The sequence below is a fragment of the Budorcas taxicolor genome, chromosome 19 (genome assembly GCF_023091745.1).
Source record: "Budorcas taxicolor isolate Tak-1 chromosome 19, Takin1.1, whole genome shotgun sequence".
Classification (NCBI taxonomy): domain Eukaryota; kingdom Metazoa; phylum Chordata; class Mammalia; order Artiodactyla; family Bovidae; genus Budorcas; species Budorcas taxicolor.
In genome coordinates, this window is record NC_068928.1 from 409,129 (window position 1) to 418,271 (window position 9,143).

At 54.7% G+C, this 9,143-nt stretch overlaps 1 pseudogene; it reads left to right on the plus strand.

Annotated features, from left to right (window-relative positions):
• The first annotated feature begins 1,532 nt into the window (after nucleotides 1–1,532).
• Nucleotides 1,533–1,685, plus strand: LOC128065789 (uncharacterized; annotated as a pseudogene).
• Nucleotides 1,686–9,143: the final 7,458 nt, after the last annotated feature.

Here is a 9,143-nt window from a genome sequence, read left to right on the forward strand (position 1 = left end):
CCCTCCACCCACTGGGCCCCTCCCACCTGCATCTCCCAACCTTCCACCTTCCCACTCCCCTGTCTCCCTCTCCCCCTCCCTCTGCTGCCCCTGGCATAGGGAAGGAGTTCTCCTGTGTGGACTGCTGAAAAAATTGGACCAGAAGACAGAGGAGCCAGACCAAAAGAACCTGTGTGGGGCAGGGGGTTTCTTTATTGGCTCCATGGCATGTCCCCTCTTAGGCACCCTCTTGATCACTGCAATACTTGGGTTCCTTGAGGCTTCAGGTACGATGTCCCTCTTGGGGTGGGGGGGGGGGGGCGAGGCACAGCTTTCTAAAGATCCAGCTCTCGGGTTTGTCCCCAAAGTTGTTGTTAGACATCCTGTCTGTATTCTCTCTTACCCCCACCCCAAACCGCCCCCCACCACGAGCTTCATGGCTCTGCATCCCAGGAAAAGAGAACTGAAAGGGGTTCAGGGGAGAAGGTGCCCCTTCCTTCCTCTCCATCTAAGCCCGAGGGCCTGGGGAGCCTGGCAGCATGTCGAGGAGGGCCTGGTAATCCTCCTCACCGGAGGGTGCTTCCAGGATTTCTTCAACTCCTTCCTCCTCCACAGCGGCTCCTGGGGAAGATGAGGGCATGTCCTAGATGGCCATGACAGCCAAGATTTCCTCTAGGAGGCTGAGTGTCCCAGGGAGTGCTGGGTGGTCCCCTGTGATGACAGTAGAGGACTCCACAGAAGGCGCCTGTGTGTCCGGGATGCCTGTGGCCACCAGGAGCTCATCTTGGAGGCTGGGTGAGCCTGGGAGTGCAAGGTGTGCTCCTTCATTGACACAGGATCCCAGGGAAGGCCCAGTCCTGTTGTGGATGCCTGTGTCAGCCAAGATTTCCTCTAAGAGGCTGAGTATGGAGGAGAGACCTGGCTGTTGTGTTGTGAATACAGAGGCTCCCGTTGAAGGCCTCTATGCATCACAGGCCAGCCGTGCTGAGGTCCACACGTGTGGCTGCGGGCAGGGATGCAGTGGCTGGTGGTGGAAGTTGGGGCTGTGGTCCGTGCCCACCTCCTCCTTTCCAGTTACCTAGTGCGTCCTGGCGAGGAGGTTTAAAGACCCCTGGGGGGGCTTCACTGCCTTGGGGTCAGGATGGTCGGGCCCACGGGAAGTCGGGAGGTGACTCCAGTCTCCCCCGGACTCAGCCATCCCCTGAAGGGCTGGGATGGTGTGGTGCATCATGGTCACTGCTGGCATGGCTGTTGGGAGGGGCCTACCCCGCAGTCCTCGTGTGGGCCGTGACTGTGTGAGGTGCATGCGTGGCTCCTCCACGTCCCTGGGGGAGGGTTGGAAGCTCCCCCCCCCGGGTGCCTGTTGGGTGTCCAAGCACACCCTGCTCCATTGTGTGAAACCTTTCCTGTCCCCTCCAGTCTGCTGTTTTCTGTCTGACTTGGCTGGCCAGAGGCAACCCCTGCCCAGCTCTGGGGAGGGAGGGAGAAAGGGTGAAATGTGCCATGCCAGGGGTGGGTCTCCTGTGGAAACAAAACACTTGAAAACCTCCTATGATTCTTAGTGCTGGATCACTCAGCTCTTGTGTCAATGAAGAATGCAGCTAGCTATGAGAATTAATGTGAATCGCAGGACACATTGATCATGGACACTTTGAACACACTTGTGGCCCTGGGTTCCTTCTGGGACTACGCCTGTCTGAGCATTGCTTAACGATCAACCACCCCTCTGGGGTGCTCATGTCGTGTGCTCGCCTTCCTGGAGGTCCCGTGGCTGGGGGTTGTCCTTGAAGGGCCTCTGGTCCCTCCAGCCCCCTAAGTGCAGACACGGTGTCCCCTGCCTCTGTGGCCAGGTGGACGCTGCCCGCAAGAGGGGAGAAGGGGACGTGAGGTCGCACTGACTCCCCTGGCCTGCCAGGCCTCTGTGGTTGGTCTCCCCTTTGAGAGCTTCCTCGAGCTGCAAGCGGCCTTTGGGTGTTGTTGCCCTTGGGGTGTCGGGGTTTGGGGATGGTCTTGCCCCACGCAGCAGGGGCCCACGGGTGTGGTGGGGTGGGGTCACATCTTCAGTTCTTCGTTCAGCCGTCCTGCCTTTGGCGGTGGTGTTTCCCGGCACCCGGTCATCAACCCCTGTGGTGCCTTCCCAGCCTTACATCCGTGGCCCATGCCCGCTTCCCGCACCCCGCAGCTCTCACCCTAGTGGGACGGGCGGCTCAATCCCGAGGCCCAGTCAGCGTGTGTGTCCTGGCCCCAGGGACACATGCCCCAGTGGCGTCTGCCCTCCACTGCACACTCTCCCCCCAGGCTTTGGCCTTGCCGCTGTTCACGCCCCAGAGGCCCAGCCACGAGGGTGAGGTCTGTTGGAGGGAGAAAGGGGGTGTACTGTGGGTCCTTCGCCCATTTGGGCTTTGGCTCCTGAGCGTGCACCCACCCTCCATGCCCCCTCCCTGTCCACCTCTCTGCCGCCCCCGCCTCGTGCATCCCATGATCGCTGGCTTGTGCTCCCATCCCGTCCCCGCCTTGGCGTCTCCCTCTCTGCCCACCACCTGCTGCTGCCGCCGCCACCTCCCTGAGGGATGACACGTAAGCGGTGGGTGGTAGGGTGCTGTGTGTGCATGGGGAGGGGACCCAGGGCAGTCGGCTGCAGGTCTCTCCACCCCCTTCTCGGACTATTCTCACGGTGCCATCAGATGTGGCCACCCGCTGAATTTAAGCATATTTGTCAGCAGAGGAAAAGCAACTAACCAAGATTCCCTCAGTAATGGCGAGTGAACAGGGAAGAGCCCAATGCTGAATCCCTGCCCCTTGGTGGGGCATGGTACATGTGGTGGGTGGAAGACCCACTCCCCATCGCTGCTTATAGGGGGCCCAAGTCCTTCTGATTGAGGCCGAGCCCACGAATGGTGTGAGGCCAATAGCGGCCTCTGGCGCTCTGGGTCTTCCCAGAGTTGGGTTGCTTGGGAATGCAGCCCAAAGTGGGTGGTAAACTCTATCTAGGGCTAAATACAAGCACAAGACTGATAGTCAGTAAGTACTGTAAGGGAATGTTGAAAAGAACTTTGAAAAATGAGTTCAAGAGGGCCTGAAACCGTTAAGAGGTAAACGGATGGGGTCCGCACAGTCCGCCTGAAGTATTCAACCTGTAGACGGGTCCAGCCGTGCCGGCGGCCCGGTGGAGCTTTCCCGCTCCCCGTTCCTCCCAATCCCTCCACTCTCCTTCCCTCCGTCTCCAGGTGGAGGTGGGTGGTTGGGGGATGGTGGGGGTGGGAGGGCGGGGCCAGGGTGGGGTCGGCGGGGGACCGCCCCCTGGCCAGCTGTCACCGGCTCCGGGATGGCTGGAAAGGACAGCGGGGAAGGTGGCTCTGGAGTCCCCTCCGTCATGGCGGCGGGTCCATCACCGCCAAGTGTTACAGCCCCCCTCCCCCAGTACCCCGGCAGCAACGCTTGCCGAATCTCGAATCTTGGGGCCGAGGGAGCCAGACCTGTCGCTGTGCTCTCTCCTCTCCCGACACTCCCCACTGTGGGTCACGCCGGTGTTTTTTGGGGGTCGCCCCTCCAAGGGCGCGACCGCTTCCCCACCCCAGCCAGCCCCCAACCGGGTGGGTTGGGGCGGGGCGGACTGTCCCCAGTGCGCCCTGGGCAGGTCGTACCATCGAGCTGGAGGGTTGTTTTTAGGTTACGCCGGTCAGTGAAGTGAGCGCACGGGGTTAGTGGCGATGTCAGCCACCCACCCGACCTTTCTAGAAACACGGACAAAGGAGTCTAACACGTGCACGAGTCAGGGGCTCACACAAAAGCCGCCATGGTGCAATGAAGGTGAAGGCCGCCTTAGTCAGCAGCCGAGGTGGGATTCCAAGGCCTCTCCAGTCTGCCAAGGGTGAACTACCAGCCTTTCTCGCCTGCCGCGCTGGGGAGGTGGAGCATGGTCACACGTGTTAGGACCTGAAAGATGGTGAACTATGCCTGGGCAGGATTAAGGCAGAGGAAACTCTGGTGGAGGACCATAGCAATCCTAACATGCAAATCGGTTGTCTGACCTGGGTATAGGGGCGAAAGACCAATCAAACCATAGACTTGCTTGTTCCCTCTGAAGTTTCCCTCAGGATAGCTGGCGCTCTCTCAATGAACCCATGCAGTTTTATCCAGTAAAGTGAATGATTATAGCTCTTGGAGCGGAAACGATCCCAACCTATTCTCAAACTTTAAATGGGTAAGAAACCTGGCTCCCTGGTGTGGAGCCAGGTGTAGAATGCGAGTGCCTACTGGGCCATTTTTAGTACGCAGAACTGGCGCTGTGGGATGAACGGGACGCTGGGTTAAGGAGCATGATACTGACACTCATCAGATCCCAGAAAAGGTGTTGGTTGATATAGACAGCAGGACGGTGGCCATGTAAGTCAGAATCCACTAAGGATTGTGTAACAACTCACCTGCCAAATCAACTAGCCCTGAAAATGGATGGTGCTGGAGCGTCGGGCCCATACCTGGCCATAGCCAGCAGTCGGAGAGGCGCGAGACTGATGGGAGCTCGGGAAGGAGGTCACCCCTCCCCCCACCCCACCCCCACGGATGGTATGCCGCGATGAGTAGGAGGGCCGCTGCGGTGAGCCTTGAAGCCTAGGACGTGGGCCCAGGTGGAGCCGCTGCAGGTGCAGATCTTGGTGGTAGTAGCAAATATTCAAATGAGAACTTTGAAGGCAGAAGTGGAAAAGGGTTCCATGTGAACAGCAGTTGAACATGGGTCAGTCTGTCCTGAGATATGGGCAAGCACCATTCCAAAGGGATGGGCGATGGCCTCCGTTGCCCTCAGCCAACTGAAAGGGAGTCGGGTTCAGATCCCCAAATCCGGAGTGGCAGAGACGGACTCCGCGAGGCATCCAGTGTGGTAATGCAACCGATCCCAGGGAAGCCTGTGGGAGCCCCGGGGAGAGTTCTCTTTTCTTTGTGAGGGGCAGGGCGTCCTGGTAGAATTAGTGAGTATAAGGTGTAGAATAAGTGAGAGGCTCCCTGCGGGCCGCCCCACCCCGCGTTTCTTGCGACGGGGCAGGGCAGGATCCGACAGCCTTGTGGGCGGCCAGTGAAATACCACTACTTTGATCCTTTATTTTTCACTGACACAGTGAGGTGTGGGGATCCCCGAGGGGGTTCTCACTTCTGGAGCCAAGCACCCGTGCAACCGGCTCCGGAGACACTACCAGGTGGGGAGTTTGACGGGGGTGGTACACCTGTCAAATGGTAATGCAGGTAAGCCTTACCAATAAGGTGAGCTCAGGGAGGACAGAAAACTCCCACGGTGCAGAAGGGCAAAAGCTCGCTTGATCTTGATTTTTAGTGCAAATACAGACCATGAAAGCGGGGCCTCACTATCCTTCTGACCTTTGGGGTTTTAAGCAGGCGGTGTCAGCAAAGTTCAGTTCAGTTCAGTTCAGTCTCTCAGTCATGTCCGACTCTTTGCAAACCCATGAATCGCAGCACGCCAGGCCTCCCTGTCCATCACCGTCTCCCAGAGTTCACTCTGACTCACGTCCATCGAGTCCGTGATGCAATCTGGCCATCTCATCCTCGGTCGTCCCCTTCTCTTCCTGCCCCCAATCCCTCCCAGAATCAGAATCTTTTCCAATGAGTCAACTCTTCTCATGAGGTGGCCAAAGTACTGGAGTTTCAGCTTTAGCATCATTCCTTCCAAAGAAATCCCAGGGTTGATCTCCTTCAGAATGGGCTGGTTGGATCTCCTTGCAGTCCAAGGGACTCTCAAGAGTCTTCTCCAACACCACAGTTCAAAAGCATCAATTCTTTGGCGCTCAGCCTTCTTCACAGTCCAACCCTCACATCCATACATGACCACAGGAAAAACCATAGCCTTGACTAGACAGACCTTAGTCGGCAAAGTAATGTCTCTGCTTTTGAATATACTATCTAGGTTGGTCATGACTTTTCTTCCAAGGAGCAAGCATCTTTGAATTTCATGGGCAATCACCATCTGCAGTGATTTTGGAGCCAAAAAAATAAAGTCTGACACTGTTTCCACTGTTTCCCCATCTATTTGCCATGAAATGATGGGACCGGATGCCATGACCTTCGTTTTCTGAATGTTGAGCTTTAAGCCATCTTTTTTGCTCTCCTCTTTCACTTTCATCAAGAGGCTTTTTAGCTCCTCTTCACTTTCTGCCATAAGGGTGGTGTCATCTGCATATCTGAGGTTATTGAGATTTCTCCCGGCAATCTTGATTCCAGCTTGTTCTTCTTCCAGTCCAGCGTTTCTCATGATGTACTCTGCATATAAGTTAAATAAGCAGGGTGACAATATACAGCCTTGACATACTCCTTTTCCTATTTGGAACCAGTCTGTTGTTCCATGTCCAGTTCTAACTATTGCTTCCTGGCCTGCATACAGATTTCTCAAGAGGCAGGTTAGGTGGTCTGGTATTCCCATCTCTTTCAGAATTTTCCACAGTTTATTGTGATCCACACAGTCAAAGGCTTTGGCATAGTCAATAAAGTAGAATACAGTGGAAGTGAGAAATAGATTTTAGGGCCTAGATCAGATAGACTGCCTGATGAACTATGGAATGAGGTTCGTGACATTGTACAGGAGACAGGGATCAAGATCATCCCCATGGAAAAGAAATGCAAAAAAGCAAAATGGCTGTCGGGGGGGGGGGGGCTTACAAATAGCTGTGAAAAGAAGAGAGGTGAAAAGCAAAGGAGAAAAGTAAAGATATAAGCATCTGAATGCAGAATTCCAAAGAATAGCAAGAAGAGATAAGAAAGCCTTCTTCAATGATCAATGCAAAGAAATAGAGGAAAACAACAGAATGGGAAAGACTAGAGATCTCTTCAAGAAAATTAGAGATACAAAGGGAACATTCCATGCAAAGATGAGCTCGATAAAGGACAGAAATGGTATGAACCTAACAGAAGCAGAAGATATTAAGAAGAGGTGGCAAGAATACACAGAAGAACTGTACAAAAATGATCTTCATGACCCAGATAATCATGATGATGTGATCACTAATCTAGAGCCAGACATCTTGGAAAATGAAATCAAATGGGCCTTAGAAAGCATCACTATGAGCAAAGCTAGTGGAGGTGATGGAATTCCAGTTGAACTCCTTCAAATCCTGAAAGATGATGCTGTGAAAGTGCTGCACTCAATATGCCAGCACATTTGGAAAACTCACCAATGGCCACAGGACTGGAAAAGGTCAGTTTTCATTTTAATTCCAAAGAAAGGAAATGCAAAAGAATGCTCAAACTACCGCACAATTGCACTCATCTTACATGCTAGTAAAGTAATGCTCAAAATTCTCCAAGCCAGGCTTCAGCAATACGTGAACCATGAACTCCCTGATGTTCAAGCTGGTTTTAGAAAAGGCAGAGGAACCAGAGATCAAATTGCCAACATCCACTGCATCATGGAAAAAGCAAGAAGAGAGTTCCAGGAAAACATCTATTTCTCCTTTATTGACTATGCCAAAGTCAGAAAAGTTACCACAGGGATAACTGGCTTGTGGTGGCCAAGCGTTCATAGCAACGTCACTTTTTGATCCTTCGAAGTTGGCTCTTCCTATCATTGTGAAGCAGAATTCACCAAGCGTTGGATTGTTCATCCACTATTAGGGAACGTGAGCTGGGTTTAGACCGTCATGAGACAGGTTAGTTTTACCCTACTGATGATGTGTTGTTGCCATGGTAATCCTGCTCAGTATGAGAGGAACCGCAGGTTCACACATTTGGTGTATGTGCTTGGCTGAGGAGTCACTGGGGAGAAGCTACCATCAGTGAGATTATGACTGAACACCTCTAAGTCAGAATCTCGTCCAGGTGGAACGATACGGCAGCACTGGAGGAGCCATATTTGGCCTTGGATAGCTGGTCCCCCGCGGTCCCTGCCAGTGGGCCATCGCCTGCATCCCCCCACCTCGAGCTGGGACTGGAGTCCGGTGCCGAGAACCCTTTCTCCTGGGACATGGGGCGTGGCTAAAAAGGCGGCCGCCCCCTTGCCCGTCAGGCACAGCACGTTCGTGGGGACCTCGTGCTAAACCATTCACAGATGACCTGCTTCTGGGTCGGGGTTTCCTACATAGCAGAGCAGCTTCCTCACTGTGATCTATTGAAAGTCAGCCCTCGACACATACGTTTGTCACTCCATCTGTGCCACCCTCGCTCTTTTCCCTCCACGAGCTCTGCCTCTCCGTGGGCGGGCAGTGGTGTGTCCTTGGCCTTGGCCCCGGCCTTGGTGGGTCCCTGGGCAGTCGAGGGGCTGCCGTCCTCTGCAGAGCAGGAGGGTTGAGAGGTAGAGGAGGGGTGCTTCTGGCGGCCCCTCTTCTGTTCCCCCGCTGCAGGCCCTAGCACGAGGGCTGGGATGGGGGACAAGGGAGAGACGTGGCGCAGACAAGAGTCCATGGACATCGCAGGGCGACCCCGCCATTCTCTTTCTCGGGGGGCAGTGCGTGGGCCCGGAGAGCCGGTGGCACGCTCCTGTCACTGCTGTCACACGTGTCCACTCACATGTGCTTTCCCTCTGTCTTCGCTGGGGGGAGAAGGAGGATGGCATGCGGGCGTCCATGGGGCCCCTTTTGCCATGGTGGTACAGTTGATCAGCCAGCCGGGGCCAACTTGGCGCTAGGTGGCAGGAATGTCACCCAGGCCCCTGTTACCGCCAGGTGGTGTGACCGGCGGGTCGGCAAGCCACCTGGGTCCCACTTGGCCTCCGGGTCCAGAGACCAGCGGGTCCACCAGCTGGCCGGACCACACTTGGTCTCCTCTGGTTGGGTTCTCATATCGACTTGCTTTCCGAGGTCGAGTTGGTCTCCATGGGCCAAGCCCCTAGATCAACTTGCTCTCTAATGTTTGCATTTTGTTTTTCAGATGCGTCAAGTTTGTTGGTTGCAGTTATGTGTGTGATGAGTGCGTGTTTTTGCGTTTTGTTTAATCGCCACAATATGAATTCGTATTTCTAACATGAAGGTCTGTTTATTCCATTGTTGAACGCTCAGTTCAGTTCAGTTCAGTCCCTCAGTTCAGTTCAGTTGTTCAGTTGTGATTGACTCTTTTCGACCCCATGAATTGCAGCACGCCAGACCTCCCTGTCCATCACCAACTCCTGGAGTTCACTCAGATTCACGTCCATCGAGTCCGTGAAGCCATCCAACCATCTCATCCTTGGT